This window comes from Ursus americanus, chromosome 21 (genome assembly GCF_024610735.1).
Source record: "Ursus americanus isolate L20-20 chromosome 21, mUrsAme1.1.p, whole genome shotgun sequence".
In the NCBI taxonomy this organism is placed as follows: Eukaryota; Metazoa; Chordata; class Mammalia; order Carnivora; family Ursidae; genus Ursus; species Ursus americanus.
In genome coordinates, this window is record NC_142147.1 from 54678354 (window position 1) to 54704078 (window position 25725).

Here is a 25725-nt window from a genome sequence, read left to right on the forward strand (position 1 = left end):
TGCTTCTTCCTCTCCCACTCCTCCTGCTTGTGTTCCCTCTCTCGCTGTCTCTCTCTCTCTGTCAAATAAATTTTAAAAATCTTAAAAAAAAAAAAAAAGCGAGCACAGGTGGTCACACTAATACAGAGAGACACTAAAGCACTAGGCAAATACACATGAAGTGTCAAAAAGTGGCACAACATAATGGGAAGGATATTGTATAAAGATAAAGGTATGAAATCACCAGGACACTATCACAGTTCTAATTATGTATGCTCCTAGCATCAGGAATCCCTATCTATGAAGCACACATGAGAGAATTGAAGCAAAAAAAGGAATAGCATCTTCTTAGTAGCAGAGGTCAATACCCCAATTTAACTGGCTAAAAAAACACACATAGAAATTCAATAAGGAAAGCACCTGTACAACCTTATAGAGTAATTACATGTAATAGACACCAAGCAAGAGCAGAATACACAACCTTCTGAATTACGCATGGAACATTCTCTAGTATAGACAACCTGTTACTCTACAAAACAAAACTTAAGATTAGGAAAGTCATGAATAATCAATGCGTCAAGAAGAAATCAAAAAGACAATCAGAAAATATCCTGAGAACATAAGAAGTAGGAAGATCAGTAGGAGAAGAAAGGGAAGAAGGGAGGGTAAACAGAAGGGGGAATGAACCATGAGAGACTATGGACTCTGGGAAACAAACTGAGGGGTTTAGAGGGGAGGGGGATGGAGGAATGGGATAGACCGGTGATGGGTACTAAGGAGGCCATGTATTGCATGGTGCACTGGGTGTTGTATGCAAGTAATGAATCATGGAACTTTACATCAAAAACTAAGGATGTACTGTATGATGACTAATACAATATAATTTTAAAAATTATTTAAAAAAAAAAGAAGGAAAATATCCTGAGAAAAACGAAATAAGACACATGGGGCACCTGGGTGGCTCAACTGGGTAAGTGTCCGACTCTTCATTTCAGCTCAGGTCATGATCTCAGGGTCGTGGGATCCAGCCCTGGTTCCTTGCTCAGCAGGCAGTCTGCTGGAGATTCTCTCTCTCCCTCTGCCCCTTCCCCCCATCTCTCTCTAAGATAAATAAATAAATCTTAAAAAAGAAACACAATATGCCCAAACGTAAAGAATTCAGAAAAAGTCAGTCTAAGGACACAATCTGTGGAATAAAAAGGTGACCTGTGCAGTGCAAGGACATTTTTCAAATCATCTAGTGGGTAAGGAGTTAACATGCAGAATGTAGAAAGAAGTCTTGCAAAAACATGGGAAAAGAGTATAATTAAAACATGGCCAATCGATTCAATAGACATAATCCAAGATGATTAGAAACAGACAAGCAGATGAAAGATACTCAAAATAACTAATCATTAGAGAAATACAAATGAAAACACAGTAAATACCAACTCACATTTATTAGGATCACCGTATCAAACAAAATCAATGAGCACTGGTTAGGCAACAAGCCTTGGAACCCTTCTGCACTGCTGGAAGGAATACAAATGGTGGGACCACTGTGGAAAACAGAATGTAATCTTTCTTTCAAAATAGTATTACCATGTAACACAGCCATCCCATTTCTAAATATACATGAAGAAGAAAACAAAGGACGATCGACAGATATTTCCAAAACCAGGTTCACAGCAGCACTATTCACAAAAGCCACTAATAGAGGGAAGCAACAGAAATGTCCTTGCAGGGACAAATGAATGAAGAATGTAGAAGAAGATATATCACATTATACGACAGCGGTAAAACTTGAGGGCATTATGGTAAGTGAAATAAGTGAGCCAAAACCCCCAGATATTCTAGGATTCCATTTATGTGAGTAATCTAATGTAGTAAACCTCTTATGGGGGAAAAAAAGGTAACAGCCAGGGGCTTGGGTAGAGGGACATGAGGAAGTGATTGTATAACAGGTATTGACTTTGAATTTTGAAGATGAAGACATTCCAGAGATCAGTTTTACAACAATGTAAATATTGTTAAAAATGGTTAAAATGGTAAATTTTATGCTCTCTATGACCACAATTAAGAATAAAATGTAATAGCTATACTTGATACAGAGGTATAATATTTTTTCAAATAACCCTCAACTCATTTGTCCTAAAATGGGACCGGTGTAGAGAGGGAGGGCATAGAACAAAATCTGGATGAAAGAGAAAACCGCTGAAGGGTTGTGAATGGGGAATCTTTGGGAAAAAAATTTATGCACGATCTGGCCTAAGATTGGGATGAAAGACTTTTAAAAGTACATCAGTATAAGGATGGACATTCGGCTTTTCACCTTGTTAGAAAGACACAGTTTTCTTAGATTGTTGGTCATCTCTTGATAAGAAATTGTAAACAAAGTCTTTTTTCTTCTTTATCTGCCCAGAAAACCAAAGTTTCCATGTTTTCTATTTATTGGGTCTTTGTTTACTTAAGAAAGTCAAAACTTCCCGGTATTATATGAGCTAAGTTTGCTAACAACTATGTAACCTATAGAACCACTGATTGCCACCCTGGTTAAATAAATAATTACATTTAAAGTTTTTTTCCCCCTAAAGATTTTATTTGAGAGAGTGCACATGCATGAGAGAGAGAGAAAGAGAGAGAGAGAAAGAAGGAGCAGGGGGGAGGGGCAGAGGCAGAGGGAGGAGCAGGCTCCCCGATGAGCAGGGAGCCTGACAGAGGAGTGGATCCCAGTCTAAAATTCCTTATAGAAGTTCCAGCAGGGGTACCTGGCCGGCTCAGCGGGTGGAGCACGCAGCTCTTGACCTCAGGGCTGTGAGTTCAAGCCCCATGTTGGGTGTAGAGTTTACTTGAAAATAAAATCTTAGGGGAAAAAAAAAAGTTCCAGCAAAGCAGACTTAAAAGAACCTATATGGCCAAGCACTATTCCTGCTGTGGTTACGTAAATAATTAGACCAAATTTGTTAAACTTGAAATTCTGTTACAAATGAACTAGTGTTCATTTCAATATCTTTGATGGAAATGAGGGTGATTTTAGAGAGAAAAATCATGTTTTAATAACACGTGTTTGTGGATGTCAGATTCTAGTTCTGATTATCCCTGTTTGTTTGCCTATAAAATAGGGCTGGATCCTGAATTCTACTGGCTTCCTCAAAAATCTGGCTATGACGCTACAAACTGAGGTTTCTAATTTTCTCTCTTGACTTAGAATGTCTGAGAAGTAAACTGCCCTTCTTCCTGAAGCTGGACAACTGAGGTGAACTGCAGAGAAACTGCCACAACAACCATGTTCACAAAATCTTCATGCCTGTTGCCATACGGGCCACTCAGAAAACCCCCCCGAGATGTCTGAAGAACACGCCAGAAGAATCTATCAGAGCTGCCTGCTCCCACTCCATCGGAGGATGCCTCAAGCCTGACATCTAAAATCCTCTTACCAGCAGCACTCAGGACTCAGACATTGGGTTTATAATTTGCTCCAATCTAAACCTGTGTTTTTCTTTTGTTTCCATAGAAACACCTCTTAATAACTACCTGACTGCTTACACAATACAGGTCTGCCTTTGAGCATCCACCTGCACGGGGCACCTACGTGGCTCAGTTGGTTGGGTGGGCATCTCCCTTCCACTCAGGTTGTGATCCCAGGGTCCTGGGATGGGGCCCTACATGAGGCTCCCTTGCTCAGCTGGGAGCCTGCTTCTTCCTCTCCCTCTGTCCCCCTCCACTGCTCATGCACTCCCTCTTTCTCTCTCAAATAAATAAACAAAATCTTAAAAAAAAAAAAAAAAATCGACCTGCATGACCGCTTCCTGAAATGAGACAACTACTCAAGGGAACTAACCTATTCTGAAGACTAAGACTGGTTCCTAAGATAGTAACCAAACTTCTAACCTAAGGCTCAGAGCAGAACAGTTAAACTACAGCTTCTAGCTGTAGGAAATCATGTTGATGTATGATGTTTTTCCAAGAAAAATTTTGTCAAAAGAGGAGATTTTGCAACTGCCACTAACTCCCTCCCAACCTATAATGCACAATCCACTAAAAGACAAGTTCTGGATTTTATATACCAGTATATTCATGACAGTCCTACACTGAAATCCATCCACATGCCCATTAACAGTAAAATGATGCCATCAATTGTCTGATATTCACACAATGGAACCGGATCCATCCATTCTGATGAACGATGCACAGTAACATGCAGTATTCACAAACAACATATGGAAAGAAGAAAAAGCCAAATACAGAAGCGTTCCCATTGCCTGACTACATTTATATAAAGTACAAAAATGAAGACAGCAATCTATTGCCTTGCTTGTTAAAAGAGTGCTGAGCTTTGGGGAAAGTTCCTGAGGAGCTAAAGAAAAATATTACAGGAACAACATTATTCTCTTCATCTCAGTGGTTTTTGGAGATGTAATCAGGTTGCAAAATTCCATTCATCTGTTTACTTATGATTTGTACAAGTGCCTTTATTTAAAAAAATACTCATCATTACAAAAAACAACTGGAAGTAAGTAGATTAGTTTCACAATATACTTACACAGACAATATGGAAATTAAAGGTAGGAAGTAACGTCACACTGTGAATAGTTTTTAAAAGCATGCTCTAATTTTTAGCTTAAATAATATAAGATGCTGAGAACAGAACGTTCCAAGTAACAGAAAAAAATGTAGAATTATTTTCCTAAAACACACACAGGAAAAGTCAAGAAAAAAGTAGTAGACTGGGTATAGGAAAAGCATAAGAAACTGATAAATCCTAACCCCACTATAGCCATTAGAATATATAAACAAACAAATAAACCAAATGTTCCTGGTACCATCAAACTTTGCTTGAATATATTCCACTGGAATATTCCTAGAGCTAGAACTAAAACATGAGGATTAAAGTGAAGAAAAACAAACATGCAGTGATAACCAATCAAACAACCAAAGTAGCAGTATGAATATCATATAGAATCATCTTTAATACCAAAGAAGTCTGTCACTGTTATTAATAGTGTTATTTTTCAATATCTACATGTATATTACTTGTTGGGAAACAAGTCTACATAATGGAAAACAAAAATAATCTAGGCGTATATTTATATACAGATATAAACACATACACATATAGGTATATAGAAAACACTGATTTTTAGCTCATGAGACATAAAAGCATTGATCACAGAGGGATGACATCATCCAAGATGGTGAAATGGGTAGTTCCCACTTCAGTCTTTCTCACAGAACGCTCAACTAGCAACTATCCACACAAGACACCGCGGGCACATGTCAGTACTCAGGAGTGTGCTGAAGGACCACCTCGACCACAGAGATCAAGACTTCTAGCTCTTGGGACGCCTCGGTGGCTCAGTCGGTTAAGCGTCTGCCTTCAGCTCTGGTCATGATCTCAGGGTCCTGGGATTGAGTCCAGCATCAGGCTCCCTGCTCAGCAGGGAGTCTGCTTCTCCCTCTGCCTGCCCCTCCCCCTGCTGTGTTCTCTGACAAAATCTTTAAAGAAAAAAAAAAAAAAAGACTTCTATCTCTTGCTATTATGAAGACACATCCAGATTTTGATGAACTACCAGCGTTTTCTCCTTAAAGAGCAATGGGTAAAACTACTGAAAATTGAGAATGTTCCTCTGTTTTATTTTAATGCAAAGAATGATGCCCTGAACACATACTCCATAGTGACTTTTATCAGTGTTATAGGCCAACCACAAACAGCATCTCCATTGAGATTTTCTTCACACACTGCACATTACAGTGTCCTTAACTTTCCACGGAAAAGTAGGTATGAATGGATTCCCTACTATACAGGCGCCCCTCATGTCTGAGACAGCAACAAACAAATGATTCTACGTGCACAGTAGCAATAAAGGCACAAAATAACTTAAGAGTAAATTTAATGGTATTTGCCATTCAAAAATACTCAACTATGGTCAAAAGAAAAAAACACACACTGTCTTAAGTGGGGATCTCCTCGAGCTGTTTCATATCCTCAGTCTCTTCTGGCACTACAATTTCATTATGGTTAATTGTTCCAGTTTGGTTATATCCATCATAAAATCCTTCCTGCCCTTTTCTACCCTCCTCCCTCCCCCCTCACATTCCCAGTCATTCATTAAGTATAAATACTCAGGGCCACAGCTTTCCTCTCTTTCCATATCACTCTATGGAAAGAATATTCTTTGTTTTTGCCAGTAAGCCTAGGGTGTCAGAAGACATAACTGAAAGATACCAAATAATTATCCCACTTACTACACTTACGTGAATATACATTAAAATGCTCATGTACAAAATTAACGCCCATCATAGGACATCAGCAGAATGGAGGAACAGGAAGCAGCAACCAGGGCTTTGCTCCTCCATGGAGACAAAAATGGACCAAACGACCTCTTTCAATGCTCCAGAAGCCATCAGGAGAACAAAGCACCACAGTCAGACACAAAACGAAGGAGAGCCACACTGGAGAGACAAGGAAAGTTTGTTACACTTGCCTTCATCGTTGCTCACGCTGCCTAGCATTCCATGAGACTGTGAGAAAACCCTCACCTCTCCTCAGGAGAGAAAGACACAAGTGACCTCTGTGTTTAACCATCTGGTTTTCTGCAGCTGCTTGACAGACCTCTTCCTCTCGTGCATGACATGGAGGGCTGAGGGAACGGAAGCACCCTCTGGATGCACTGTGGTGGCCGCTCACAGAAAACCTGAGCTCGTTCAAGTGGCAGAGAAACTGCAGAGCTGAAGGCAAACATCAGGGAGAGGAAAGTATCATGGGCTCCAAAGAAGGAAAAACCACGTTTATAACTGGAAAAACTCAGACATTACACATCCCAAGAACATGTTTGAGAAGCCCCAGAATTACTAGCACAGCTGTTATTTGTGTTCTCCTGTACAAAGTAAGTACAGAAAGCCTGGGACCAGAGGCTGTTTCTTTTGTTTGTTTTAATTCCCAAATCTCAACAAAAGATCACAAGGCTACAAAAATACAGAAAAGTACGCCCCAATCAAAAGAACAAAATAAAGACCCCAGGCTGGACCAAAATAAAAACAGAACTATTAATTGCCTCCAAAGAATTCAAGTAACTATCATAAAGACGCTCAAGCAGGAAGAAAAGAGATAGGAAAGTAAATGATATCAAGAAAACTATGCATGATCAAAATAAAAATCCAAAGAGGTAGAAAGTATAAAAGACAACCATACAGAAGTTGGGAGCTAAATAGTACAATTACTGAATTTAAAAATAAACTCAAGAATCAGCAACAGACTTGATCAAGCAGAAGAATCAGACATCTTTTTTTTTTTTTTTAAGATTTTATTTATTTATTTGAGAGAGAGAGAGAGGGAGAGCGCACACAAGCAGGCACAATGGCAGGCAGAGGGAGAAGCAGGTTCCCCACAAAGTAGGGATCCTGATGCGGGGCTTGATCCCAGAACCCTGGGATCATGACCTGAGTTGAAGGCAGACGCTTAAAGTACTGAGCCACCCAGGCGCCCCAGAAAGAATCAGACATCTTAAAGACACCTTGTTTTATATTATCTATGAAGAAGATCAAAGAAAAATGTGGAACAGGACAAAATCTAAGGGACAACAACAAGTGGTTCCATATGTACATGAAGGGGACCCCAAAAGGAGAGGAGAGCGAAAGGGGGCAGAGAGCTTACATGAAGAACTAAAGGCTGGTACATCCCACCTTTCTGGAAAGAAAGTAAAATTCAACGAGCTCAGTAAATTCAAAGTAGGATAAATGTCAAGACGTGAACACAGTGATGTTTTATAATTAACCTGGCAAAAGTTGCAGGTGAAAAGAGAATTTTGAAACGGTGTGAGAAAAGCAACTCACCCTGAGCGACAGAGCTTCTATGTGATTGCTAGTTGGATTCTCAGCAGACCTCATAAAAGGAAGTGCATTGAACAATATATTCAGGGGCTGAAAGATCAAAAAATATCAACCAAGAATACTATATCTGGCCAAACTGTGTTGCAATGAGGGAGCACAAGTCACTCTAATTTCTATACAACGTAAAAGGTAGAATTTGCGGTATCAGTAATGAAGTGGGTGCAGGACTGGAGATGGTAAGGGTTGTAGAGTTTTCTATGCAATGGACAGTATCAGTTTATTTTTATTTTTTTTTAAGATTTTATTATTTATTTGTCAGAGAGAGAGAACACAGCAGTGATAGTGCAAGGCAAAGGAAGAAGCAGGCTCCCCGCTGAGCAGGGAGCCCGATGTCTTGCTCGATCCTAGGACCCTGGGACCATGACCTGAGCCGAAAGCAGATGCCTAACTGACTTGAGCCATCCAGGCATCCCGGACAGTATCAGTTTAAGATGTTTTATGTAACCTCTATGGTAACCACAAAGAAAATACCCCGGGGGGTAGAAAAAAGAAAAGAAAATGCCTACAGAAGACACACAAAGTTAACCAGAATGGTATCAAAGGCTGTCATGGGTATAATACCACCATTAAGGACAAAACGTATTACCTAAAGTTGATACAGAGGTATAAAATGTTTAATTAAAAGTTCCCTTCAGGGGCACCCTGGTGGCTCAGTTGGTTAAGTGTCTGCCTTCAGCTCACATCATGATTCCAGGGTCCTGGGATGGAGCCCTGCGTCAGGCTCCCTGCTCCATGGGGAGCCTGCTTTTCCCTCTCCCTCCTCTCCTCCCCCTGCTTGTACTCTCTCTCGCTCACTCTCTCTAATAAATTAATAAAACCTTTTTTAAAAAAAAGTCCCCTTCAATTCAAAAAAGTGTTTCTCTCATGCAAAGAGAATATAAATTCATCAGTAAATAGTTGATGAAATTAATTCTATTACTATGACAACTCACCTAGACATGATAAAACCTTCACTGACCACTAACTATGGAAAGAAATAAGGGAGTCACAAGCAAAGTATGTATGGGTAATATTTAGACAGAAAAATACATACATGTATGTATGGGTAATATTTAGACAGAAAAATACATACATAATTTTATTGGCAATGGACATACAGCTGATCTGTATTTGAGTTAAACCCACACTGTCTTAAAATATACTGAGATAAAAATTGTCATCCTGAAAACCTAACACATAGGTAAAAAGCAAAAAACACAACTAATGTGTGGAAAGTCCCACACAAAAGAAAATACATTATTATGGAATTGCAAAACCAGAATAAGACAAAATTTAACCCAAAAAGGTTACATAAAAATGTTACATAAAAATACATGTATTGGGGCACATGAGCGGCTTTAGTCCGATAAGCATCGGACTCTCGATTTCAGCTTGAGTCATGATCTTGGGCTCCTGGGGTGGAGCCCCACGTTGGGCTCTGCGTTCCGCAGGGAGTCAACTTGAGATTCTCGCTCTCTCTCCCTCTGCCCCTCCCCTCTGCTATCTCTTTCTCTCAAAAAAAAGGACAAAAAAACAAAACCAAAAACATGTATTATTAAAAAAAGAATTCTTCTATTTTACTATAATTTTAAACCGTGACTGTGCAGGTATGAAAAGCAAGCATTTTGCATCATTGCCATGTCTTATACAGCAGTAAAACCGTGAAGGAAATTCATTATGATCAATCATAAAAAACTCTAATGGAAAATTTTACGAATATGCACTTAAAAAACATTAAAGAAATGTATTGTTATTAATATGTTCCTCCTACTCTTACAAAGCATGTAAAGCTGTGATCCAATCTTTAGAACCAAGCAAACAAACAAAAGCCCTTCACTTCTGAAGAAACAACAGAGAAATTGTAAAATATGCTCACAATTCCTTTATATAAAATAAATATTTGGGATTAAATTCAGATACATTCTCCGGAAAGTAGAAGAAAAACCTGAGGATTAATTTTTCCTGAAATAAATTACATGTATGAATGAAACTTTTTTTTAAATATGGGACTTTTAGTAATTATGTGACTCATTTCTTATAAAGCACATGCCTATGTCATATCAGAATTTCTCATCTCAAAACCAAATGAATCTCATATAAAAATAATCAGAAGGTGAAAACATAGGACAGTCACAGGTAACTCATATTAACCTAGACAAAACTATAAAATGATGAAATTATTAAGAAATAAGGTTAATAACTGGGACTTCATCATATGCTATGAGTTCTAAGTACTAAATGTTCTCGCTCCCCTATGGCATTACCATATGCAGGAACTCTGGGATACAAACAGAAACATTAAATTGAGGAACTGGATCACAGTGAGTTGCAATTTCTATCTTAGTCCAGACAAGAGAAAGGAAATTGTGAAGGGAAATGAAGCATTAGATTTTTCTCATTTTCGGGAGGTGCTTTATTATTTGAAGAAATTACTGTCTCAATTTTGTACAATTATGTTTAAAGCTTCCATAAAATTGGAAATCATAAGGAGGAAACAGGTGAAATCTGTCTCCACTGTTCCTGGGATTTCTGCACCAAAACCCAACATGCCCACCACTCCCTTGATACACCTCTGACATGAGGCAAAACAGAACTTAGAAATGGCGTAACATGGGGCGCCTGGGTGGCACAGTGGTTGGGCGCCTGCCTTCGGCTCAGGGCGTGATCCCGGTGTTGAGGGATCGAGCCCCACATCGGGCTCCTCCGTTATGAGCCTGCTTCTTCCTCTCCCACTCCCCCTGCTTGTGTTCCCTCTCTCGCTGGCTGTCTCTATCTCTGTCAAATAAATAAATAAAATCTTTAAAAAAAAAAAAAAAAAGAAAGAAAAGAAATGGCGTAACAGAGTTCCTCAGAAATAGGCACAGATTTCCCCAGGCCTCCAAAAGCAATGGAAAAGCCTCAGATCGTGGAGGCCTTCACCATCCAAGCGGAGGGTGCTGTCTATGCTGTCAATGTGATGGAAGATCACTAGAGCTGAAGGAGAATCCTCACAGGATGCAGGAGCACGATGAGTGCTGGACAGGGGATGTCCCTCTGACAGCAAGAGAAATACACCTAGGCTTCTCAAATTTATTTCTATTCAAAGAGAGCTACCCGAACCACAGTGTAAGGTCTACCTTCCTCCCTGACCTTTGGGCCCCAACCTGTCAGCTGCTTCATTCATTCCCACCTACCTGGGTGGATGGCTACTGTCTCCTTTCCCTTCACATCCCAGAGCTCCCTCTTTTGCTCCAAAAAGATGACCAGGTCTGGCTTTGACACAACAAGACCTGTTTATTAGAAAAAAGGAATGAGTATTGCTGGAGATTCTAACTTTCAATGCAGTATTATGCTCATCAGAGAAGAGAAGACATTGTAGAAGTCTAGAAAATGACTTCCCAAAAGCTGTTGTCCAACAGCCCATTGAGAACATGAAGGAGAAATTGCCAATGTTCAGATCTTGGATTCTACTTCCAAGTACTACATACAATAAGGAGTGGAAACGGGAGTTTAAGATGTGGGCAGTACCATTTTATGCCCCTCAATATTTAGAATTGCCACTACCCTACAGAGATGATGATGTTGCCTTAAGGAAGGGGAAGCTAAAGCTGGGAAGGAAACATCATGAAGATTTTTCTCTCCACCTATAAACCCCTACTTACTTCCCTTACTGCAGCGATCTGAATTCCAGTCGTGCAGAGAAGAATCTTCCAAGAGACGGTCTTCAAGGAAAGGAAGAAAACCCTGAGTGTGGTTTGGGAAGTCTGGAAGCAAGTTATCCGCACCCAAGAAGAGAAGGTTTCCATAGTTCTCTAACATCACATCCCTGTACAATTCCCGCTGAACGAGGTTCAGGCATCCCCACTCCTCCTGAGAGAATTCTATGGCCACATCCCTGAATGTCAGCAGTCCCTGCAATAAATACCACAGTTACCAAGCGGCCACTGGCAGAGTTCATAATGTACCTAAGATGAAAGAGGGAGTTAATGTCACCAGCTAGGCCCACGACCTGACCTTTACTGCTCACCTGCTAGTACCCCTTGAATTTGTCCCAAATTTTCCTTAAGCTCTTTCTTTCAGCCTATCTTCAAATTCAGGCAAAAAAACAAAAACAAAACAAAAAAAAAAACCCCAGAGACATAGTTTCCCATAATGGAAACAAAAACGACTGCACAAGCAGTAAATACTGCCCTGACTAAATGCTCCAGTACCCAGGCCACCCAGACCAGTTTGGGCTTAACTGCCAACTCACACCTGTGCAGATGCACCATGGAGGGACCCAAGGAGTAGCCTACAGTTACCTTTACCTCATTATAATACCAAATCCCCCCCCCCAAGGAGGAGGACGAACCTCATTTACATAACATACAAAGTATGCACAGAATGGTTTCCTTAAGGCAGGTGCGTGACCTTTTGCCCACCTCTACAAAAGATGACAAGGCTACCGTTTCTAAATATTCATCCTAAGCCTAAATAAAAGGAACTCCTTCACTCTTGCTCCGGGAGTCTTGGCTTTGAAAATTACTCCCTGTGATCTCCTTATTTGCTATTAACAAATCTTCCTTTGTGTGACAACTCCACCATGTAGTTTCTATCCGTGACTCACCAAGGAGCAAAACCACTTTACTTCAGTTACAAACTTGGTGATCCAGATGGGACAGGTATCTTTCCCAGGTTCTGGCCTCTGGTTCCCTGGCTTCCAAAAGATGAAGCAGTGGGCACCACAGGCTCACCCTGGCTAACCTGTTCAAGCTACTGGGGCCAGGAGCAGATTCCCTGGGGGAGATGGGGGCTCCCCTCTTCGTGCCTGTGACTGCCAGCATGGTGTTCTGACGTCACCTGAAATCCAGCATCCACCCTGACTACTATTACTCAGAAGAACTTCTGTTGGGATAAGTCACACCAGGTATGTGTCACAGCCTTTTTTTTTTTTTTTTTAAGATTATATTCATTAGAGAGTGAGAAAGATAGATCACCGATCACAAGCAGGGGGGAAGGGTAGAGGGAGAAGCAGACTCCCTGCCGAGCAGGGAGCCCCATGTGGGGCTCGATCCCAGGACCCTGGGATCATAACCTGAGCCGAAGGCAGAAGCTTAACCGACTGAGCCACCCAGACGCCCTGTGGCACAGCTTTGAGAGGTAAACTAGGGTTGACTCACAAAGTCTGGGCAAGCCAGCATAATATTAGGTCAGAATACTCTGGGGGAATTGAATACTCATTCAACTTGAGTCTACACATCCCCGGTGACAGATGATCACAAGACGCAGCCGTTCACAGGCTTTGGATGACCTAACCGAGCAAAACGGGAATGACCTAATGGAAACGAGTCTAAGGTCTGTGAGACTGAAATCTCCATCCCACCTGGTTGTTTGGTCTGTTTGTTGTTCCCAGTTTAAGTCTCTACCCCGGCTGCTTGGTCCTTGAGCACTTCCTCCTCTCCTCATAACCCCCAGAAAAGGAGGCAGCAACTCCCTGGGTCACTAGAAGCATGCACATGGAACAGGTAAGAGTTCTATTTAGCTGGTTAAAAGACAAATGCTTGTTAAAAAAAAAGAGAGAGAGAGAGAAGAGAAAAAGAAAAAGTAGGCATTCTAAAATCCACAAAAATATAAAGTAACCCAAATTTTTTCACATCCACATATCTGGGATCATTTTTGTAAATTAAAAGTTTAAGCTTGTTGGTTTAACTAAAATAGACCTGTCTTTTGGACAATGCCAGGGGAGGACTGGTGAACAGACTTTACTGTAATGCCAATCGCCCCTGGTGTTTGTAGATATATTTACCAGATGGACTGAGGCCTTTCCCTGAAGGACAGAAAGAAGTAACAAAGTAACAAGGGCCTTAGTAAAGGAGAAAATTCCTCAATTTCAGTTGCCAAGGTCAATCCAGAATGACAATGGGCCAACTTTTATAACCAAAATCACTTCTGAGGTATCAAGTAGAGGTTACACTCTGCCTGGAGACTCAGTCTTCTGGGAAGACAGAATGGGCGAGTAGAATTCTAAAACAGACTCTGGCAAAGTTGTGCCAGTAAACAGGAATATTGGTTACAGTTACTACCAACAGCTCTCACCGGGGTGAGAGCCACCCCCACGGGGAAACTAAAATCTTGGCCCATCTGGGATGACTTATGGGGGGGCTTTCCAAAATGCTGACTCCTCACCTCCAGACCCACAGGTTTCTCAGGCCATTAAGCATGTAATTAATCCCCCGACAGGTGACAGATATACTCAATAAATGCGGAAATTTTTCCTCCCTCCACCCACTGAAATTAAGCTTCACCCAAATGAAACTGGGAACTGATGTACCTCCAAACTTGGAAAAATGGGTCACCACAGGATCAACTCTACCCTCTTCGGACAGGGCCCCACCCAGTACTACTAACCACAAGCTCTTCCTTCAAATGAGAGGGAGTCCTACCTTGAATCTAGAGGAAAATAGGCATCTGTTTTCTAGTAAAATAGGCCCAGTGGCAGATGTTACTAGAACCAGGTAACAACAAACATTCCTGTGACGTGAAACCTCCAGTGGAGAAACTCACAAGGTTAGTTTCAGTGCAAAAGGGCTCTCAAATTTAAACCATAATAATCTCTATCTGTCTGATACTACTACTGCTGTTCTGGTTTCTTCAGCCTTATTGTCTGCTGCCAGGCCTCTTTCACAGATTAAATCATTCTCTCTGTGACTGTTGAGTAATAAATACCACAGCTTATTGTTAATACATGGCAAAACAGATGTCCTAGACCCCTCTGACTTGGTCTGATTTTACAATGAACACTTTTTTTTTAAGATTTTATTTATGTATTTGAGAGAGAACAAGCAAGCAGGGGTGGGGGAGGAGGAACAGACAAAGGAGGGAGAGAATCTCGAGCAGAATGCACTGAGCACAGAGCTTGATCTCTTACCTGAAAACAGTGGATTTATACAAATTATAAGCTATATGTAGCATCCGTGTCCTGTAATGTCTAGTGTGTTTTACTTGTTTCTTGGAGGGTTTTTTTTTTTAAAGACTTATTTATTTTAGAGAGGGAAAGGGAGGAAGAGAGAGTGGGAGGGGCTCCCCCACTGGGAAAGAATCTCAAGCAGACTCCCCAGTGAGCGTGGGAGCCAGATGCTGGGCTCAGTCCCATGACCCTGAGATCATGACCTGAGCCAAAATCAAGAGCTGGGCACTTAACCAACTAAGCCACCCAGGCGCCCCACAATGAACACCTTCTTAATTTTACTTCTTGCCACTATTATCCTCAAGACGCTAAAAGCTATAAACACAGTGCACCATCCCTGGGGGATAAATTCCCTAGTAAATGTCAGTAGACTGTAACAAAAAGAAACTAACAAAACACTGCTCTTATTGCCTTTTAGACCTTGCATACTTAACTGCTTGGTACAATTTGTGTCCAAGCACAGAGGCTATAAAATTACAAATGGTACTAACACGAGGATATGAGCCGCTTGGGGTTAAACCTGGAGACCCACAAGCATATCTAAAACTAGCTGAGGAAAAATCCTGCTCCTCAACCAATCCTTATGATATGCCCAAATCTAGCAGGAAAGTAGCTCCAGAAGATGGACCTTTTCCTTGTGCCCCTCAAGAATGAGGGGAATGAAACCCGAGGAGGGATTTGTCACCAGCTAGACCCCAAGACCAGACCTTTACTGCTCACCTGCATGTACCCTGCCAGCTTTGTCCCACATTTTCCTTAAGCTCTTCTTTCCAGCTTCTCTTTCAACTCAGGCAAAAGACCTGATGGGCATAGCCCCCCATAATGGAAACTTCCTCAAGCAATAAGGACTGCTCCGACAAAGAGTTCCAGTGGCCCAGACCAGTTTGAGCTTAACCTCCAAATCACACCTGCAGATGGACCATGAAGTGACCGAGTTACCTTTACCTCATAATAATACTGAATCTCCACTCATTTACATAACACACAAAGTATACAGACTGGGTTTCTTAAGGCATGTGCACGACCTAATGCCCACCTCTACAAAAAATGACAAGGCTCCCTTTTCTAAATATTCATCCTAATCCTAAATAAAAGGAACCCACTCACCCTTGCTTGGGGAGTCAAGGCTTTGGAAGTTATTCCCAACGATCTCCTTATTTGCTGCAAATAATATTTCCTTTGTGTCACAACTTTACCTGGTGTGCTTTCTATCTGTGACTCACCAAGGAGTGAACTCATGTTCGTTCGGTTATATTAAGAAAAACTGGTTGTAGCTTAGGTGTGTTTCCTGCTGTATCCGTAAGATAATTTTTTTTTAAAGATTTATTCATTTGAGAGAGAGAGACAGAGACAGAGAGAACACAAGCAGGGGGGAGGGGCTGAGGCAGAGGGAGAAGCAGACTCCCTGCTGAGCTGGGAGCCCTCGGTGGGGCTCTATCCCAGGACCTGGAGATCATGACCTGAGCTGAAGGCAGATGCTTAATGATCTGAGCCACCCAGGCGTCCCCAAAAGATAATTTTTAACACACTAATGTACTCTAACATATTTTCTAGCTCTGAGGTAAGAGGATGGCATATGAACCACAAAACCATTATAAATACTGTGCGTTTGCCTAAGATAACTTGTCCAATGAAGGCATCAACACAAGCATACACATTATTGAGAACTGCATTTGTATCATACAGTGTAAGTTGTGTCTACTTCTTAGGTGGAATGTTTTAGTGGGTTACAAACGTACTTATCAAATTCTAATGTCAGTTAGAATTTCACAACAGTGCATTATAGGTCTTGTAAAAATGCAGATTCTGTTCCAGACTTCTGGAGTGGGATCGGAGTCTGCACTTCTGGTGGAGGCAGCGGCCTATGGGCCAAGGGATACATTTTTTTTTTTTTTTTTTAAATAACAAACAGGTAGAACTCTAAGAATTCCTGGAGGACTTGAAACTGAAGGCATTTTAAAGCAATTACAGGTTCTACTATAATAGCAAGAACGGCACAATACTTTTTGAGCATTTACTGGTTACTAGATAGCATTCTAATGACTTTTCACAAATTAATGCACAAGTAATAATAATCTAACAGAACATACTCTTCTTTTTATGAGAATATTTTGACAAACATCCAGTACATGGAAGGTATTAGTTTTTAATCTGGGTTGTCTGACCTACAGTCGATCTAAAATGACACCCAGGACAATATCCAGAGACAAGCCTGCTGCCATCTGAGAAGAGAGATGAAAACAAGAAGGCATTGACACAAAACTGATCTACCTTTTACATTTTATGCACAAATCCACACATGTAAAAAGCAATTACATACACATTAAAAGTGACAGTATAAAACTGTCATAGTAACTGAAGAAACCTTTTCAATGCTATAAAATTTATAAATCCATGTGTGATGATGCTTCTGTCTTTTAATCACACTATAAAGACAAACACACAGAATGCTATAAAGAAAACAGCTATACACTATATGTACGTTAACAAACTAGAATTTAAATAAAAATTTGGGGATAAAAAGAAAACCGCTAACATTTCTTAGTCTAGTATTTCACTAAACATTTTCCTCCAATCATCACTTATGCTAGGTTAGGTTTTAGAATTTTAAGACACTCGAACATGTTAATTACGTGATTTTCTTTTTCTAAAAACACAAAGAGAGTATGTCTGAGACATGGATGTGGAGTAAAAGAGAAACTTGCAGGACAACGGCCTGAATTATTTACAAACACCACTCCCAGAGTCAGTATCTCCAGGGCTCAAGAGAGAGAGCCTTCATTTTCCAATGGAAACTACAAGCAAAGAGAAACTCCGAAGAAAGGAATTTCCAGTTTGAATGTGATGGCTTCTGAACATCTCTCAGTAAATCCATCTAATCGTTATGAAAGACTGAGAGACATATTTACATTATACAGGAGGAATCTGGCAGAGAGCACCAAGCCAAGTAAAAGACGTTAACATCAGCTGCAATGAAGCAAATCGGTATCCGTGCCTGCAGCACACGGAAGGACATATTATCACTGCCCCCGAAAGTAAATCAGAATTATGAATCTAATTATGAGAAAACAGTGGATTTATACAAATCACAAGCCACATGTAGCGCCCATGTCCTGTAATGTCCAGTGTATTTTTTGGGTTTTGTTTTTTTTTTTTTTTTTTTTTTTAAGATTTAAGAGAGCGGGAGGGGAAGTGCGAGCGGGGGGGAGGGGCAGAGGGAAAGAATCTCAAGCAGACTCCCCACTGAGCGTGGGAGATAGACGTTGGGCTCAGTCCCACGACCCTGCGATCACGACCTGAGCTGAAATCAAAAGTCGGTCACTTAACCGGCTGAGCCACCCACGCGCCCTTCTAGTGTAGTTTAAATAGAGCATCTTTCTTCCACATTCTGAACAGCAAGATTGTTTCTTTTCCAGAACTTTCTGAGTTATTTGGGACGCATACCCATCCTGCTTCTCTGTGCCTTTTCTTAATCCTGGTGTACGCACAGCCATTAAAGTACCCAGATGGGACCTAGGCGTGAGATGTTCCCCTTGACTGATATCCCAGGACTCGACCACGGCCACAACAGAAATCTTTCATTCACTGCTTTCCCCTGTGGCTCTGTCACAGAGGGCACATTCTTGATAGATGCAAGACATTAATTCACACTGACGACTGTGCGTGTTCTACTGGGAGCCAGGTCGGAGGGAAGGGAAAGAGGGCTCTGGAATATGGCAAAGTATCCTAAAGAGCTAAATTTCAGTATCCTTTAAAAAAAATTATTTTATTTTAGAGAGAGGGAGAGAGAGTGCGTGCATGCGCCCCTGAGCAGGGGGGAAAGGGGTGAGGGGGGAAAAGGGAGGAGAGACGCAGACTCCCCAGCCAGTGGGGAGCCCCACGCGGGGCTCAGTCTCACCACCCCAAGATCACGACCTGAGCCAACAATCAAGAGTCCCACGTCTTATGGACCGAGCCACCCACGCACCCCTCAATATCCTTTTTTAAAAAGGTTTTTAAAAATAGGTGAAAACGCTCCTAGGATAGGAACGTCAGAACTAGAGGAATCGACATTTGCAACTTCTAATTGCTTTGGAATTCCAGGAGGGAAGGATGACAGGGCCTCTGACCTGGGACGCAAGGCTTACCTGAGAACGGGCCATTTCTTCTCCTTTCACCTCGTTCTCGGGATTTCTTGCCCGGGGCAGATTCGTGGAGAAATCACAGCCGCATCCGGAGAAAATGCCCTGAGAGCCACCAGCAGAGGCTCGTCACACGTAAACCGGTCGCCTGCAGGCAGGACCGCGAAATGCAGAAAAGGCCCAACTTCCTCGTCCTTTGTGTCAGGAGCCAGGCAGCAACCATGAGCTCCTACGCGGAGCCCGATCCCTGAGCTTCCCCGGCTCTGCTCTGGTGAGGGTCGGCGGTCAGCCGGGTTCTCACCGGATCCCTGGACCAGAGCGAGGGGACCGCCGCGGGCACCGACGAGCGAAGGCAGAGGCCCCTCCGGGCAGCAGCGCCCGAGAAGCCAGATCCAACCAGCCGGGCCCAAGATGGCGGGCGCCACGACCGGAAGCGCCTGACCAAATAAGGAAGAAAAGGCGCGGAAACCCTGCTCTCGAGAAATTCCCACCCCGAGCAGTAAATAGTCCACCCGCTGGGTAACAACTGTCAGTCACGCAGAGAAAGCCGAAGCCGCGGGCTCCCGGCTCTCTCTCGGGATCTCCTGCTCGCGCATCTCGAGAGTGTACTTAGTGTCAGTAAACTTTCCTGTTGGCGGCACTCATTTGCTGTGCTCTGTATGCCCCTGAATTGTTTCCTGTGACAAGAGGAGGACACTTCAGCAGCATGTTTGGGATGGGCCAGGGTCTCCCCAGGCCACCCAGCAACACTCTCAAGGGGCCTCACGTCCCACAGACGCCCACGGGTTCTACAGCATAGGAACCGCGTGCTGCGTAGACCTGACCCTCCCAGACTCATGGAGCAGAGACCCTGTTACCTCTCCTTGAGCCAAAGCCTGACTCAACTCTCATAAAATAACGGGAAGCCCTGGTGCTTACCCCTGGCCTCACTGAGAATCACCTGGAGCCCTTCGTTAACACAACACTGCTGTTTTGGCCCAAACCAATGGACAGAACCTGAGGGGGAGCCCGCCAGATAGGTTCCTTTTTGGAACTCCACACGCGATCCTATTGGGAAGCATTGGAAAGCAAACCAGACACCTTCATCTGCTGTATCTATAAAATAACCAGTCTAAAATAATCCTGATGCCAAAAAGACGTATTTTGGGGTGACAAAATGCTCCCCTTGATGTGGAAGCAAAAGCAAGAGAAAAAATTCAATATCCTTATTTCCTACAGCCCATTGACAAGTCCTTAAAGCAGGTAGAGTGAAGCTCAGCTGCCTTGATGTTAATACTTTGCAAAGGGCTAAAGACAATCTTAGCCCAACCCCCAGGATCCTGTAAGTCTACTTTAACATATAAAAATTATTTTGGAAACTTCCGTTATCTCTACCCCCCAAGATATACGTTGGCAATCATCCTCTAAGCATATGGCCCACTGATACACATCTTAAGGGTCTCATGACTAAGGTCTTATTAGACAGTAATAAATGACCTTTACCTAACCCCTCAAGGTCCTGGAAATCTTGCTTCCAAAATTCCCTAGAGACTTACATTATCCTTCAACCCCCTCTCCACTTGAAAGTGTATAATCTGCCTTTCCTCGTGACCTCAGTGCAGCTCTTTCGGCCCAGGGGTCCTGTCTCATTAATAAAAATGGTGAGTAATAAAACCATGTTTTTGCACCAAAGATGACTCAATTCTTTCTTGGCCGTGGGCTCTGAGCCCCAACATATTTCCTACATCACCCTTTCGTAGGTAAATGCTTATTTTCATGAGTAACTGCCAGTTTTCTAAAGTGAATCCACTTTTTACACTCCTATCAGCAATGTATGAGAATTCTAATTGCTCAGCATTTCCACTGAAATTTGATATTATCCTTTTTTTTTTTCTGTGTTAGCCATTCTAGATAATAGTAAGTGGTTTCTCACTATAAAATATGAAGTGGTCTTACTACAGTTGTCCTACGGATTGGGATGAATGTGTAGAGAGGAAAACTCTTTTCTTCCTTCTAGATTCTTTGGCTGGTCTAATAATTAAACTGACATAAAACAGATTATTCACGGGAGAAAAACATATTTAATTTATTCATTATAAGAACCCCAAAGATACTAGACTCCAAGATAAGCAAAGGATGCTGATATGCCATTCTGACCTAAGGAGAAGGGCGCAGAATTTAGAATTTAGAATTTCAAAAAGGGGGAAGTATAGTCACAGGAAAAAGGAAATAGCAAATGTTGGTAAATGTTTTCCACAACAGGCAGGTGACTCTTTCTCATAAAAAAAACATTATCTCTAGTATTAGCTCTCTTCTTGATTGAGGTCCCCTATCTAATTTCTTTGGCAGTTAAATGAGAGGCAAAATAACATTACCTGAGTCTGCTGGGTCTTAACCGCCTTCAACTCAAAACAATCCACACGCAAAGTGATTTATTTTGACCTCACATATTCTCTCCTGAATGAATAAAGAAAAGTGGCTTAGTTGGTTAAGCATTCGACTCTTGATCACAGTGTTGTGAGTTCAAGCCCTGCACTGGATTCCATACTGGGCATGGAGCCTACTAAGAAAAAAGAAAGGAGGGGCGCCTGGGTGGCACAGCGGTTAATCGTCTGCCTTCGGCTCAGGGCGTGATCCCGGCATTACGGGATCGAGTCCCACATCAGGCTCCTCCGCTATGAGCCTGCTTCTTCCTCTCCCACTCCCCCTGCTTGTGTTCCCTCTCTCGCTGGCTGTCTCTCTCTCTGTCGAATAAATAAAATCTTTAAAAAAAAAAAAAAAAAAAAGAAAGGAAAGGAAAGAAAAGAAAAAAGAAAAAGATAATGTGTGTGTGTGCGTGTGTGTGTGCATGTCTATTTCAGCCTCAAAAGTGAGGAACTATTTCCATTTGCAACAGGATGTACTCAGAGGACATTTTGCCAAGTTAAATAAGCCAAACACAGGAAAAAAACACAAGTCTGTATATAATCACATATAATCCACATATATGTGGAATCCATAAAAAGTTAAAATCATAAATGTGAAGATTAGCATGTCTGTTGTCAGGGGCTGAGGATGAGGGAAATGTTGAGATGCTAGTCAAATGGTAAAAAGATTCACTTAGGCAGGATAAATAATTACCGAAGGTCTGTCAGCTAGCCCTCTTGCTCAACTGCAGACCCCAACAGTTAAAACCAGAAATACATAAGACCGCTTAACTCATGCTGTGAAACCCATTATTCTTACTTTTTATCACACTTTTTTTTTTAGGCGTTGATGAAGATGTTTTGAAATGACCAGAACGTTCCAATCGCCAGACCAGAAAAGCCCTGATAGCAACAGAACGCCTTCAAGACCTCAACCCCTTCTCTGCTCCTTCTCTGCTCATGATCGTGCACTGAACACATACCAACCCCCACGCATGATCGTGTGCTCCCTGCCTGCTCTCTTGCTTGTGCCCCCCTGAACCTCTCCCTATAAAACACTAGGTGTCCAGCCCATTGGTAGAGAGGTCAGTTATGAAGGCTTGGCCCTACCTCCTCTCCCCAAAATACATTTTTCCCTTTCGCTTTTCCAATCTCTTATCTCTTGAGTTCTTGGCTTCTCTTGTGATGGGTTTATAGGAGTTTTTTCAGCAACAGTGTGGGCAAACCCAGCCAGGAGCTATCCTTTCATTTTGTCCTGCCCCCTCGGGATTCATTCCCTTGGACAGAGCTCTTGGCCAAGGCAGTGCACCAGGGCTCACCTGTTCATTTCCTGAGTTAGGAGCGATGCTAAATAGGTCAGTTCCAGGTCTAATACACATCACTCTGGCTATAATTAATAGTAGTGTATTATGTACTTGAGATTTGCTAGGAGAGAGCTTGTTAAATGTTCTCACCGCACACGCAGATCTTAGCTATGTGAGGTGAGGTATGTGTTCGTTAGCTCGATTGTGGTAGTCATTTCACAATGTATATTTGTATTTATTTTTTAAAACTTGAGCAACTGGGTGCCTGGGTGGCTCAGTCAGTTAAGCATCTGCCTTCAGCTCAGGTCTTGATCCCAGGGTCCTGGGACAGAATCCTGCGTCCGCTCGGAGAGGAGTCTGCTTCTCCCTCTGCTGCTCCCCGCCCCTACGCTTTCTCTCTCTCTGTCAAATAAATAAAATCTTTAAAAACAAAAAACAAAAAACTTGAGCAACTACAGGATGTTCAGAAGTAGGAAACAGGGTGCTGAATCGGTTGGCTCTTAAAGCACAGAACCTGATAAGACAATTTGGAAACCAAACATACAGTTCTTTGCTCCCATATATCAGCTTTTGGGTTGCAGCAAATAAAAAGATCACTGGGAAGAACTTCCAAAGCCATGACTCCCTGAGCAGGGATGAGTGGGTTCCTTTAATTTAGGGTTAGGATGAATATTCAGAATGAGGAGTTCTGTCATCCCAGGTAGAGGCAGGCATGGGGTGGCACAGGTGACCGTGTCTACGGGCATCCTATGTTATGTTAATGAGCAGGTGACCGCATCTACAGGCATCCTATGTTATGTTAATGAGTCTCGTGCTCCTCCCACGACGGAGGCTCTAACATTATCAGGAGGCAGAGGTAACTGTCAGACTAGGGGAAGGGTTGTGGAGCGAGCTCTCAGCGCGGGTGCAAATGGAATGAGGCTCTGGGTTCCTTATCTCAGGAAAGGAATGCAGGGCCTGCTTGCTTTTGAAACAGCGCTGGAAATTTGTGCCACTGATTAATCGTCTCTGATAAGGTTAGGCCAGACTGTTAGTTTTCTCATTCCCTTTGTTCCCTTAAATTCCTGAACTACTGAGGTTTTTGCATTGCTCTGTGGTTCTGACACATTCTAGGAAGCTCTGCCGGAAGTGTGCGAGGACAAGCAGAGCCCGTAAGGCATAGATCACAGGAAATAGCTGGGGACTTAAAACAACTTCTCTTTCTTTGGCTGGGGACCCCTAACTCTCTCTGCTTACAATGTGGGAGGAGCGACAAACCAAACTCTCATCTGCTCTCCTCTGTTCAGTGAGGGGAGAGACGAGGGTGGGGCCAAGCCTGGGCAAAGCTTCAAAGGAGCAGGGATCTGGGGGGGGGGGTGCTGTGGAGGGAGAGCTCTCTAAGGCTTCTGATCTCCCTGCCTATGCACTATTACCAGTTTTGTCTTCCCGAGTTTGGGTAAGGGACAAGGGCAGGCTGCCCTAAAATGTCCCACTTTGCCATCTTGGCGACGAGGAAGGGACATTCAGGGGAACAGCAATACCCCCAAATTGAGTCCGTGCAGCATTTTGACTTTCAGGACCTGCTAAGTTCCTCGTCTGGGAAACAGAGTCGCTGTAACAGCGATGTCATTTCTGTCTGTGCTTTTCTGTGTAACTGGTCTGTTCCCCCAGGGAAGAAGGAAAACTGGAAGAACGGCCGGGAACCTGTTCTTTCTTCCCACTGAATTACTTCTCTCTGCCTGGCTGTAGCGTCTGCTTGTCTGGGAATCCCCAGGCAGAGCAGTCAGCCCTGCAAGCACGCACCGAGGCTCACTCAGCTGTTCTCCAGCCTAGAACTCGGACTCCTGGAGCTTGCTCCCCATTCCCTTGCTGCTGCTCTAACTGGCTCTGGGGCTTCGCTTTCACTGTAATAAGTGCACGCTTTCTTTATCCTGACCTCTGGACCATTTCAAGCCTGGTAGTTGGGAGGAAACTCACTGAGGGAAAGTGTCTGCGGTTTTTCCTTGATGCCCGCAGTCTCCCAGGGAAATCCCCCCATGATAACTGATTTCTGGATCACCAGCGGATACACACGTAAGGATAGATCATTGAGGGCTCCAAGTCCCCACGGCAGTTCTAGACTGCTGCTGGAAGAAACCGAGACACCCAAGAGGGGAAGATCAGTCCATTGGTGACTCTCTGGGGAGTTCTCCCCACCTGATCCATCACCTTTCTCCCTGAAATAGAGTCTGGGCTCCAAACTCTCTCTCCTTCTTTGCTTTCTGTTCACTGCCAGGTGGATGTCTCCTTATCAGCAATTTTGGGATGCTGGCATTGTGTTGAGGATTGGTGGTCAATCATGGTTATTAAGGACAGAAGCTCTAGAATAAAGACAGGTCCTGCTGCCCCAGTTGTACCTGATTTTCAGCTTATGGGGGAGGAGACATGCATAAAATTTATGTGACCACACATAAAATTCCTTCCAAAGATTCTTTCAACATAAACCTACAACTTTCTTTTTTACATTCAGATTTTGTCCTATTTTTTGTCCTCTGTAAAGAACCAGTCTTATTTGGGGACAAAACTATTTTCTTTTCTCTCAATGAATATGTATTTTTATTCCTCATCATTTTTCTTTTTTCTTTTTTTTTTTTTTAAGATTTTATTTATTTATTTGACAGAGAGAGGCAGTGAGAGAGGGAACACCAGCAGCGGGAGTGGGAGAGGAAGAAGCAGGCCTCCCGCTGAGCAGGGAGCCTGACGCGGGGCTCAATCCCAGAACACTGGGATCATGACCAGAGCCAAAGGCAGACGCCCAACGACTGAGCCACGCAAGTGCCCGTCCTCATCATTTTTCTTACCAAAAACTCAGCTCGTAACTTTCCTTGCCTACCGAGTTATTTCCCTTATTATTTCGAATAGTCTTAATTACATTTATTAGAACTCTTAATGCTTAGAAACCTTATTTCTAGTGTAAATTAAGTAGGAAGCAATGGTGAAATGTCTGTTAAAACAGAATTCTTTAGATTGCCAATTTATGGATATAATTCAAAATTTTTAGAAACATGTATATATATTTTCATAGTACAATCTTTTAATAAAGCAAAATACATGTTTATTAACAGACCCATATTTATCTTTAGTTTCTTTATGATAAGATAAAAATAGATAAACTATGTTCAGTACTTAATGTTTTAATATTTTAT

General features: G+C 42.4%; 1 protein-coding gene across 1 annotated transcript in view; it reads right to left on the reverse strand.

Annotated features, from left to right (window-relative positions):
- The window catches only part of LOC123787005 (uncharacterized), a 50268-nt gene extending 30976 nt beyond the window's left edge, over positions 1-19292 (reverse strand). The window contains exon 1 of the mRNA XM_087871177.1: positions 18880-19292. The gene's annotated coding sequence lies outside the window, so the exon portion shown is untranslated. The remainder of the gene's footprint in view (positions 1-18879) is intronic.
- Between the last annotated feature and the right edge of the window lie 6433 nt (positions 19293-25725).